Source organism: Cornus florida, unplaced genomic scaffold, assembly GCF_030987335.1.
Source record: "Cornus florida cultivar Cherokee Brave unplaced genomic scaffold, ASM3098733v1 CherokeeBrave_3.0.0_Hap2_Chr11, whole genome shotgun sequence".
NCBI lineage: Eukaryota > Viridiplantae > Streptophyta > Magnoliopsida > Cornales > Cornaceae > Cornus > Cornus florida.
This window is the reverse complement of record NW_026775581.1, coordinates 121,565,975-121,578,949: the sequence shown is the minus strand read 5'-3', so window position 1 is coordinate 121,578,949 and position 12,975 is coordinate 121,565,975. Positions and strand designations below refer to the sequence as shown.

General features: G+C 39.3%; 1 non-coding gene across 1 annotated transcript; it reads left to right on the top strand.

Annotated features, from left to right (window-relative positions):
- The first annotated feature begins 11,272 nt into the window (after nt 1–11,272).
- Nucleotides 11,273–11,381, top strand: LOC132287563 (small nucleolar RNA R71). The gene has a single exon (XR_009473067.1). It is a non-coding gene; the product is annotated as a small nucleolar RNA R71 (small nucleolar RNA).
- Nucleotides 11,382–12,975: the final 1,594 nt, after the last annotated feature.

The following is a 12,975-nucleotide window of genomic DNA, read 5'->3' as shown; positions in this document are numbered from 1 at the left end:
CCAAAGGTTGCTCTAGCTTCCTCCCTTCTTCCTCTCCAAGAATAGCCTCCAAGATGATTTTCAATGTGTGACAAGAGACTCCCTCAAAAAGTGTATCATATTCCTTATATAGGTAGGTCAAATACACCCCATGACGAGCTGTGGTCGTGCAAGGCATATTCTCCAATCATTGGATGAAGGACGGAATAAATGAGCTGGACTTTAACTTTTTCTCGCTGGAGGAAGTTCGATCGATCGAACCTTAACTTGGATCGATCGAAAATGGGTTCGATCGATCGAACTGCATCTTGGATCGATCGAAGTGGTCTGACTCCTCCGGATAATGACAAGGCTGGGATATTTTCAAGATATTTATGGAGAAAAAGACAAAAGTGGTTAGTAGGCGTACAGCTGTGGATAAGATCAATCATTTGAATAGGACAAAATATGGTTCGATCGATCGAAGGTAATGTTCGATCGATCGAACTTGGAATTTTAGCAAAGGCCAAGGTTGGATCTATCGAGAAGTACTGTGATCGATCATAGATGTTCGATCGATCGAACTCTAAGTTGGATCGATCGAACTTTTCAGCTGCACAACTTGATTCCTTTTTGCTCCTTTCTTTCTCCACTTTTCTCTCTCCTTTGGTTTATCTCAGGATTGCTTCAATTAAGCTCTTATTTGGCTGAGTTAGCTCAATTTTGGGATTAGTGCCTGAAAATATAAATAACACGTAATAAGTCTAAAATGGCAAAGTAAGATAGATAAAGGTACTAGAATGCTTAAGCTTAACGGGTTTAAATGCGCACTTTTCAGTACTCATCACACCCCCAAACTTAAATATTGCTAGTCCCTAGCAATGAACTAAGAAGTAAAGGAATGAAATAAACAACTATACAAGTATAAACTGGAAAGCAAGTAAAATGATAACACCATTTTCGTAGGGAACACGATTGCATTTAGCATATGCAACAAACCTTTTAAACCCCTAGGTTACCCCTAGTGGACGAGTAAAGTCTCGTGAGGGTTTCTAGAAATGGTACCCACAAACATTAAGCTCATTTTTTCAAAAGAGGCACCAATATTGCAAACAAGCTTTGGGAGAAAACTACCTCAAGTATGCAATTTTTCAACCGTTTCTAAGCAATCTCCCAAAATTTCAATATCAAGCAAGCAAGTATGGTCCTCCACATATCAAGAAAATGATCATGAAAATCGAAACAAGTCTAAAATCCATGTGAGAGATCCGGCATCAAGTGTGTTGCTATCTTAGCCAACTAGAGAATCCTTACCCTCAAACTAGCACACAAATCTAGTACCGATCATCAAGATAAGAGAGTGGACCTTTTATTAAAGCTTTATTGTTCTAGGTGCGCTTATTCTTTTCACTCTTTTTCTTTTTTTTATTGAGGATCAAAGATGGAAATATTGTGCAATTTGTTGATCTCTTAAGCTTTCTAGAAGATTCATATAGCGAGCTTTAGGTCAATGACTCCCAAACCAGATGGCTTTAGGGCATTAGGTGTTAAGACACCCCAACGGACTTACAAACTCAAATCAACTAGGCTACAAATCAAGACAACAACCATCTAATCATTTCCCACTTCTCGCCTTTTGGGAGAAGTCCTCACTTTTATTGCTTTTGCAACTTTCTTTCTTTCTTTTTTTTTTCTTTTTTTTTTTTTTTTTTTTAATCAATTATTAACCTAGAGTTTGGGCCCTCCACCTTTCGCCGCAAGAAGTTCACTGCTTAATGAGGCAAGAATCCCGGCTACTCAATGAAAAGGGGTTGTTATCCACCTTTATCAAGAATGAAAGCTTTCAATGCACTACTAGCCCAATTGGGATATAACCAATTCAATAATCAACAAAGCATGTACCCCACAATTGAATGCTAGCGTGCGCCGGTGCTAGTGTAGAATCCTAGAATGAATCTTAAAACAATCACAGAATCAAGATGATGTGGACCACAAGTGCAAGCATGATATTATTATTATTATTATTTTTTTTTTTTTTTTGAAAAATTTACTCCTAAATGGCATTCAAAAGGAATACAAGGAGTATTGGACTCTCAAGTCAAGCAATTTTTAAATTTTAAGCAATATAGTCCTCAAAAGATCAAAATCATAGCTAGAAATGGACCAAGTATAGAAATATCCCTCAAATACACAAAACATGCTCAAAATTTGAATTTTAAAGCAACACTGAAACATACACCAATACCCCCAAACTTAAGCTGCACATTGTCCTCAATGTGTGAAGAGAACAAAGGAAAGAGTATACCAGTGCTTTAGACATGAATGATCGGGATAGAATTATCCAAAGTGGGAGGCATGGCCCCCCCAAACTTAGGATAAACTGTGGTCCTGAAAAGTTTGCACTCGGATAAACTCATTAGATAACAAGATAGGATAATCAGTGCACAGTGGACATGCAAGTGTAAAATGGGATAAATAGAGAATAGAGAGAGAGGTGTAAGAGTGGTCCTGAAAAATTGGGCAGCACTCTCTCACTGAAGTCACTGTGGTGTACCTGATGGAGTCAAACATACAAATATGAGATACTAAGAGACATCCATAATCAAAAAGCAATATATAGAGAATATAAAGTGCAGGTACATTAATAAAATAATAAAGCCGACAGACCGGCCGCAAAGTATAATACAGTAACAGTGACAGTATAATACAGATCCAGAATAAAAGAAATGAAAGCATAGAACAACTGGAAGAGGAGTCTCAGGAGGCCCGATCGTGAAGATCAGCAGTGGCTGGAGGTGCAGGTGCGGGTGCAGGTGCAGGGAGTCGGCTGGATAGATCGGCAAAGCAAGCCATGACATCCGCCCTGAAAAAGGTGAACTCAGCTCGGTAGGCAGTGATGTCGGCTCGCATGGCTGCTACGTCCTCCTCCAGTGTCTGCAAGCGTGCTCCGAATCCGGGAGTGGGAACTGAAGACTCAGGCAAAGATGCCTCTGAAGAAGACTCCCGAACTCGCTCCTAAGCAGCGGCTCGATCACTGGTATCATCGGCATCAGCATCATCTGCAGCATCAGCATACTCCTCCGCAGGTCGCTCCAGGTCAATGTGTGATACCCCTCGATTCTAGAACCACGGGTGATCAAGTCCGGGCACAGATCCGAAGGATACCAGACAATCAATATATAAACAAGCAGGAATAAAACTGAATTAAGAATAAAATAATGATATGTTGAAAAGAATTCTAATTGTAAAACCTCCAAAAATAAAAGTTTTAATATAAATTAACTTTCCAATCCGTACAACTCGGGAATCCAACTAGTGGACGCCTAATAATCTCAACTGATAAAACTTTACAGAATAAAATCCAAAACTAAAACCAGAAAGAAAAATCCTATTTAGTCGGAAGAGTGAATGACTGTATCTGCATCACCACGAACAAGCTCTAAACCTATTATAGACGATCACCTGAAAAATAAAGGTGGGTCAAGCCTACATGCAAGTTCCATCCTACTACAATCCGTATATAAACCCGATACGCAGATACATCCTAGATAGCTGGGCAATAGCTAAGATAGTCCATATAGATATAAGTACACACTATAGGACGTTCACCAGCCCACATAATCCGTCTCAACCCGAGTAGAACAACCAAGGAACATCATCAGGCCTGGTTATCAATCCTAGGCGATATACGCACCCTAACCATGATCAGAAGACTCAAGCTCGTATCACGGCACTTAAGTATATATTTAAATCTCTTCCTAATACAGAAAAATAAAGCAACCATCCATTATGTCGTTCAACTATTTTAGTTGACAGGACATGCATCCATGTAGGAGTTAACTGTTTGAGTTAATCCATTCCATATGTATGAAAGGGGTAGGACTTAGCTTTTTGATCTAATCCATCCCTTATATGTCACCGTCCCATACCGGTACATATAATGCAAATGATTCACAAATGATGCACATCCATTAAAACATCAAATATATCCAGAAATCAGCATAATAGAAAGCAGATATTGATAAGATCCTATCATGCATCCAGTATATGTTTATAATCATAGATCCTCCTTTTAAATTGTTAAAATAAGAATAAACAATTTAAAACATCCATTTCCATGTAATTGACAGAACCAAAATTAAGACAGTTCAGCAATTATCCTCCATAACATAATATAATGAATATCATAATTTTAAACTGTACATTATACTAGAATTCCAAATCAACACATCCATACTAGTTCGTTTTAAATGTTAAAATGATGACTAGCATTTACATCCTCCCATATCCTTTACGGCATGCAAATTTATAATTAAATCTCGTGGTATCTATGTAATTTCCCATTACAAATTTTGTGTCGGATATAATGACACTCCAAAGTTTAAGTACATCATATGAAACTTCAAAAGTATCTTCTACCAGTTTCATATAATTTGCTAACACGAAACTAGCAACTAACCTTCCACTACTCCCGACAATATACAACTTATTAGATACGAGTACATGACGTCATAACCAACATTCCTGGAACTGAACTATGCTAAATATATCATTGATATAAATTCTAACAATAATTACAATGTCAGTCCAAATTAAGTTGTCAAAACAACTTAGCAAAACAAGCATTCCTCCTTCCTTGACAGTAGGCCTATTATAAGCTTATGTTTTATGACATGCATTTAGGTTTAGCACCTTAGCATAAACCAACTATTTGAAGGCTTTAACAAGTTAATTTTAATCATTTAAAACCCCCCATCACTTTCCAGTAATTACCTTTAAGCCCCTGAACTTCAAAAAAATTACAGAATACCCCCGTAGGGGTTTTTTTCCCATGGGAGCCGGCTCCCCTTTATTGGAGCCGGCTCCTAGGCTTCTAGAGCCGGCTCTCCCTTATGGAGAGCCGGCTCTCTCTTCATGGGAGCCGGCTCCCACCATTTAGGAGCCGGCTCTCACCCCTGAGAGCCCCTATCTGCCTCACTGCTTCGTCTTTGCTTCCGGCAGAAGTTCCAACTGTCTGTCCTAAGTTTCTTAAGGAATTTAAGAGTTCAATTTAAGCCCTAATACTCCTAGAAACTCCTTTGATTTCCCTAAGAATAGTTTGGCAAAAATCTAATTTGAAGACAAAAACAGTTTATGCAAACAACCAATTCAGTTCTTCTTCGCTTCCGGCGAAGTCCAGTGTCATATCCCAAACTTTTGTAGCATTCTTTGGATTCTATTTAAGTTTTTATAGTCCTAGAACCTCTCATACTCCAGTGTAAATCAAACGACAGAAATTAAACTCACAACAGAATAGATTAAGCAACAACGGGTTTAAACTTTAAAAACACAGAACAGATTTCAGAAATCATCTAGCAATGCATAAAATCCGTTTTTAATAGTTTAATTAAGTTCCTGGAGTCTATATAAGATGCACAGAACACAAGTTTATGGGGAAAGAGATAGTCCGAAACTTACCTATGAGATTTTGAATTAAAACCTCTACGCCGTCTCTACGTTTCAGAATTCCCCAGATTGTTTTCCTCCTTTGATAAACCTTCTATTCCTCTGTTGCTTCTTGACTTACCCACGAGCAACTCCTCTGCTCGTCCTCTATCCTTCCTCCATTAGCCTCACAAATTCTCTCAAGAACCCTCTCTGTTTTCCTCTCAAAATACTATTCCGTGAATAGGGTTTTGTTTTTGTTTCTCCAACCCTAGCAGACCATACAGTTTTATATATATAGGCTATTATTTAACCTATGTTTAATTCAATTAAATTTACAAGTCGGCTACACCATGAATAAATGAAACCCTAACTTAAACAGTTTTATATATATAGGCTATTATTTAACCTATGTTTAATTCAATTAAATTTACAAGTCGACTACACCATGAATAAATGAAACCCTAACTTAAATTAAAATAACCCTAAAATATAAACCATATAAGCCATAAACAAGACACGTCAGTTAAAACCAATTAAATTAAAATAAATAAATAATTAATTTAAAACACCAATTCAATTAAATAATTAATTTAAAACCAATAAACAATTAAAATAAATCAATTAATCTAAAACAAATAATTCACACGTAATCAATTAAACAAACCAATTCAATATATAACAATTAAATTAAATACACACAAATAATAATAAATCAACTAATTTAACCAAATAACAAATAAATCCAATAATTTAAATAAAAATGAAAAACAAACCAAAATATTCCCATTTTATCCTTTTGAAAACTAGGGGTATTACACAATGTCCATGCGATCGGCAGCCGGACTGACTGGTGCGTCGTCCGCTGCGATATCTGCTGCTGCTGGAGGTGCCGGCTGTGCCTGGGCTACCTCCTCCTCCTCTAGTTCAGCTGCTGCCTCTACAGCTGGCTCCTGAAGACTCCGAATAAGAGCATTGTAGCTCTTCTTCCAGTCGCTCCTCCTATAGAAGCTGGACCGTGCAAGGGGCTCCTCATCTGGGGGCACTCTGTAGCGCTGGTCAAGAAGGATCTGCGTGATGAGGTGTCCGAAGGGCAGGACCTTGGACCACTTAAGGTCCTCCCTGGAAATGAAAGAATCATACAGCAACCTCATCACGCTCCAGATGAGGACTGGGATAGATACCCAGCAGCCCGTGTAAAAAGCGTAAAGAGCTGTCAAGTAGTCATGACGCCTCTGGATCTTGTGGCCCGCCATGTAAATGTTCTGGAAGAGAACTGTGTCAATGAACCAGAGGTCGTCAGGCAAGAAGGTCCTGGTGGCAAATGTCTGACCACCGGCATGATAGCCTGTCAAGGAAACAGCCATGTCAGAAAATGAAGGCCTATGCAGCCTCGGGTATGTCTCTGCAAGCTCAGGTGGACACCGGTGTGGGCACTGGCAAGCACGGGCCAGAGTGTCAACTGTGATGACAATCTCGTGGCCGTCCACTGTAGTGATCATCTTCGTGGTAGATCATGGTAAGGGCCGGAGATGCTGAAAGAATAGCCGCACCAGTCGCGGGTAGGCCGGTGACTGGGGCAAGGATGGCTAAGAGGCCCCGCTGCATGATATCCTGATAGCCAGACCGGGTCAGGATAGACTTGGAGAAGTACTCAGTATCGAAGTATGACTCCTGAGCCACGGTCATGGCTGCATATCTCGGCAGCAACTGGTCACGGCGCTGAGCCGGTAGAGGTGGCTGCGGTGATGGCATAGCGGCTGCATCTGCCTGATGGCACGTAGGAGAAGGTGATGGTGTGAAGGCTGGAGGAGCCTGGGATGTAGATGGCACGTGGTCAACTACCTCCTCAGCCTCGTGGGATGGGGACTGAGGGGGAGTAGCCTGTGCGGGCTCCTCCTGAGCATGAGATGGCTCTGCAACCATCTCTATCCTGGGCCGTATATGTCTGCGGGGTCGTTGTGGCCCTAAAGATCGCCTGGCTACTGTCTTGAACTGCGGAGGCATGATCTATAAAAAGACAAGAAAATTTCAATATATAAGTCAGTGCCAGATATATAAGAATTTAAATGCATAATAGAAACATGTATGTCAAATAAGATAGACAAAATATGGATGACATGAATCTATGATAATGATGAAATGTGAGTCATGCTAAGCAATGTAGGTCTGAAATGCATCCAATGTGGAATATCACAGGCATTGTGCGTATAAAGATAGCATGAAGACGACACAAGATGAATGGAGTGTGTATGTGTGAACTTTGAAAGCTCGATCGATCGAACTTTAAGTTCGATCGATCACCGAAAATTTTCGATCGATCGAAGTGAAAAATGTTCAAGTTGGATCGATCGAAGTGAATTGGATCAATCCAACACTTAGATCGATCGAAGCATGAAAGTGCACAAGATTGGATCGATTGAAGGTAGTGAAATGAAGTTCACTTCTTTGATCGATCGAAGCACAAGTTCAATCGATCGAACTGTGCGAATGCCGAATTTGAAAAGTCCCAGATCTGTGAGATCTAGAGTACGGGGCCCACACAAACGTGTATGTGGGCCCATCTACACACCATTCATACAAACAACAACACCCAAACACTCCCTAACTTCAAATCAAATCAAAAATCCCCATTTTGGTTCGGCCGAATGCATATGTATATGTATATCATGTAACAGGAAATTCAAGCTTCAATAATGGACGATTTACACATTTATAACATGATTCAACATAGAAAATCAAGAGACCTTAGCTTACCTCCAAATGGTGAGAGAAATTAAGCTGGAGAGAGAGATGTGAAATCCAAGTGAAAATGGAGAATCAATGGTTGCTACGGCATTTTAAAATCCTCAAATAGTTCGATCGATCGAATCCGAACTTGGATCGATCGAACTATTTGCTCTCCCAACTATATTTTTTTTTTTGAATTTTGAATTTTGAATTTTGAATTTTGAAAAATCAAAGGAAATTAAATTAATGAGATGCAGATTTCGATCGATCGAAGAAAGATTTCGATCGATCGAAGAGGATAAAGAATGTACAAGTTTAAGGGCTCAAGAGTTGACACGTGTTGGAACCTTGGATCGATCGAACTTGGAATTCGATCGATCGAACATGAAAAATTTTGAAAAGTCCCGAGAGCATACATTTTTGAAAAATTGATGAGGGCTGAAAATTTTTCTAAGTGTTGGGACTCATGATCGATCGAACCACATGTTGGATCGATCGAAAGGTAGTTCGATCGATCGAAATGGTTTACGATCGATCGAACTTTTGAAAATTTGGAGATCCCGAGAGCATGCATTTTGGAATTTGGATGCAAGTCCAAAATTTTTCTAAGTGTTGGGTGCAAAATAAGAGCTGGATCGATCGAGTCCATAGTTGGATCGATCGAACCAATGTTCGATCGATCCAACCAAAACTTGGATCAATCGAAATTATGCCTAAATGCTCAAAATGACTTGAATGCTCATGCAATCCCTTACTCAGTTCCTTCCAATGTATATGAACCACAAAAACAGTATCTAGACTTCGCAAGAATCAAAATGCAAGATAGAAATGAGGGAGGAATAGGGTTTTGACATCCTACGAGTTTCGGTGCTAGTCTTTAACGTCTCTAACAAGACCTAGGGTTCTTTTAACCCGAATCAAAGATCTTGCAATGCATCCCCTCCTTTTTGGGATGAGAGATGTTTCGAGTCACTCCCAACAAATGGTTCTTGGAAAACTTGTTGGGGTAAACTCAAAAGACGTCTTGAGTTCCTTGTCAAAACTTTTCTTGGGCTTCCACGCCCTTTCACAACAAGAGTTCGAAATCACTTTTCTTGCATGCAATGCTGACAATGAAGATGAAGGCTTTGAAACATTGTTCATACATAAAAGCTCATTCCTTTCACAAGCAAGATCATGATATTCCTCTACCACATTAACCTCTTCCTCATATTTGTCAAATGGATTGGGTGTGGGGTTAAAGATGTTCAACTTCACTCTCATGTGCCCAAAAGAAATCTTCATTATCCCTGTCCTACAATTTATGTTGGCATTTGAGGTTACCAAGAAAGGACAGCCAAGGATAACCGGAATTTGGTTCTTTGGATTGGGCACCGGTTCCATGTCAATGACGACAAAGTCAACCAGGAAGAAGAACTTATCAATCTTAATCAGCACATCCTCAATTATCCCCCTAGGCTTCTTAATGGATCAGTCGGCAAGTTGTAAAACCACCGACGTCGGTTTCAATTCACTTAGGCCCAATTTGACATAAACCGAATAGGGAAGAAGGTTAACACTAGCCCCTAAGTTAAGAAGTGCCCGGTTGATGACATGTTCACCAATGATACAAGATGTTGTAGGTGCACCGGGGTCCTTAAACTTTGGCAAAGTGTTGTGTTGTAGAATGGAACTCACTTGTTCGGTTAAGACCACTTTCTTTGATGTTTGGCTCTTGTTCTTCCGCTTTTGGGTGCATAAGTCCTTCAAGAATTTGGCATAAGCCGGAATTTGCTTAATTGCATCCAAAAGTGAAAGATTGACTTTGACTTGCCTTAACATATCCATTATCTCATTGTTCTTGGTCTTTTGCCTTTCTTTTGAAATGGACCCTTTCAAGGCGTCCGGAAATGGAGCTTTTTCAAAAACTCTTTCAACATTTTCTTTCAAAGAATTCTCAGCATTGGACTTGTTCAATTCATTAGATTTCAAATCACTTTTCAAAGAAGAATCATGAATAACATTTTTCAAAGAACTTTTCTCAAACACATTTTTCAACACTGTTTTCAATGAATCTCTTTGAAAATCATCTTTCAACTCACAATTTGAGGGCTTCTCATTCTCAAGATCATGCACATGCAATAAAGGAGGAATAGTGTGTGGAACGGGACGGGTGACAACTTGAGGTTGTACCGGTTCACTCTCTTCATTAGGCATTCTAACTTGATTGTCTACTACCCTACCACTTCTCAAGGTTGTTACCGCATTGACATGCTCAACATTATGCCCTTCCAATGAGGATTTGGTTTCTGCAACAAATTGTTGTTTGATTGGGGCATTCATGTGCATCTTTCCCTTCTCTCTAGCATTAAGTGTTTCAGCTATTTGCCCTACTTGGGTTTCTAGCTTGGCAATTGATTGAGAATGAGAATGCAACAATTGAGTATTTGCTTCTAGAGTGCCCAAAGCATTTAAAACCTTTTCCTCAAAAGCGGAACCTCTAGAATTTCCTTGAGAATATGATTGGTTAGGAAAATGAGAACTAGCAAATTGATTTCCTTGTGAGTTATATGGTCTTGAACCTTGGGATCCTTGGTTTTGAAGTGGAGGTGGAATGTATTTCCCTTGAAAACCGCCTTGGGAAGAGTTTGAGCCCTCCCCTTGGTTTTTCCAAGAAAAATTAGGATGATTCCTCCAACCAGGATTGTGATGGTTACCATAAGGATTGTTCCCTTGGTTCACAAATATTGCATTAACTTGCTCAATGGGTTCATTTTAAATTTGTCCATGAGGACAATTAGAAGTAGAATGAAGAACACTAGAATAAGTCATACATGATTCATTTTGAGCTCTAGGAGAATGGTTAGGAAAGGAAGACACTTGATTCGCCAAGTTTTGATTGATCAATTAATCAAACTTTTGAGATAAAGACTTCATCTCGGCGGTTATATCATTTGAGTGGTCAACTTGATGCAAGCCAACACTCTTCCTACCTTGAGAATTTCTACCATTCCTAGATGACAATGTTCTATGCAAAGAGTTTTCACTCATGCTCTCATAAAGACGTCACACGTCTTCCTCTTGCTGGTCTATATAAGAACCTCCCATTGAAGCATCAACCATGCCTTTATAATTGTCCGATAAGCTTTCAAAGAAGAATTGGACCAATTGCCATTTAGGCATGTCATGGTGAGGACACTTCCTAAGCAATTCATTGAAGCGTTCCCATGCCTCGTGGAAAGTTTCTCCCTCCCCATGTGTGAATTCTCTAATAGCGGTTCTCATAGCATTGGTCTTAGAAACCGGATAGTACTTTTTCAAAAATTCTTGTTGCATTTCTGCCCAAGAAGTTATAGAAAAAGGCCTAAGGTTGTTAAACCAATACTTCACCTTATCTTTAAGGGTGAATGGAAAAAGTTTCAACTTTAAAACTTCTTCCGGCATGTCCGTGTATCGAACTGTAGAACAAACTTCAAAAAACTCATCCAAATGCTTGTAAGGTTCTTCACTAGGAAGTCCATGAAAGTTAGGTAGCATTTGGATAGTTTGTGCTTTAATCTCATAATGGTGTGCTCTAAATGGTGGCAATTGAATGCATGTGGGTGCATTATACTCATTAGGCACATAGTGATCTCTTAATGCGAGTGGTGGATTAGCAACTTGAGGTGCAACATGGACACCTTGGTTATATTGAGCTTGATTAATGATGGGGGGTTGTGGTGCATACATTGGCCTTGGAATTCCCATTGGAATTTGGGCTTGTTGTTGAGAAGGTTGATGAATGTATGGCCTAGGCATGCCTAATGGAACTTGCATATTATCATTTTGCACATTAGGATGAAGGATGCCTTGTTGGTCTATGTGACCAAGGTCTTCAACATGATCATCATTGAGAGCGTCCATTGGTAGATTGGTTCTATGTGAACTTCCTCTTCCCCTTGGATTCCTAATAGTGGATTCTAAATGCAAATCAAGAGGGACAAGAGTAGGTCTCAATGAACGACGACCATGCATGCACAATGCAACACGAATAAGCAACTTTCTCAACAATGCAATTAAACTTCACAACCACAATTTTCAAATGCAATGTATGTCAAATAAATGCCTCCACGTGGGCCCCCGATTTAACTAAGGAGATTGAGTAAGAAGGTCTCACAATAGTCCTTTAGCACTTCAACTCCAAAATTAAAAGCTTAGCTTAGCAATTTTACTTAACAATTTTTCATTTTAAGCATTTTTCCTTTGCTTTGCTTTGCTCCTTAACTTGGAATTACTTTGTTAGCTCCTTGCTCAATGCACCTAGTCAATGGAGAACAAATTCAATAAGCAATCAAAAACAGAAAATAAAAAGAAAATAAAGACACGATCAAAAGAGTACTAATCCTAATTGAATTTCACAATTCGACGTTGTCAATTTAAAATCCCCGGTGACGGCGCCAAAACCTGACCGGTCCTTTACAAGGGTCGCGATACCAAGTCAAGCTTAAAGAGTTGTGAATTTAGGAGGTGGCCAAGTTTTACATTTATAGAAAGTCACTGCTACCTTTCTCTATATAAAATATAGATAGGGCGAGTAGGGATCGTCCTAAGGGATTTGATGGTGTATCGAATTGTGAAACTATGGTAATTAGGGTTAGTAGGTCGAGTGATCACATAATTGATTGGTTGGTTGATTAAGCTAAATTGAATTCAACTAAATAAAATAATATGAAGTAAACAAGAGAGAGAGAGGTCTTGGGGTGTAGAGATCACCACCAAGCAATACTTTTCTATACTATTAACAAGTGATCAATTTAGGGTAATGGATGTGTTGCAATATGATAAGGGTGTGTGTGCATTAGGTTGATTCAATTGGCAAGGATGACAAATCAAGCAAGTATTGTC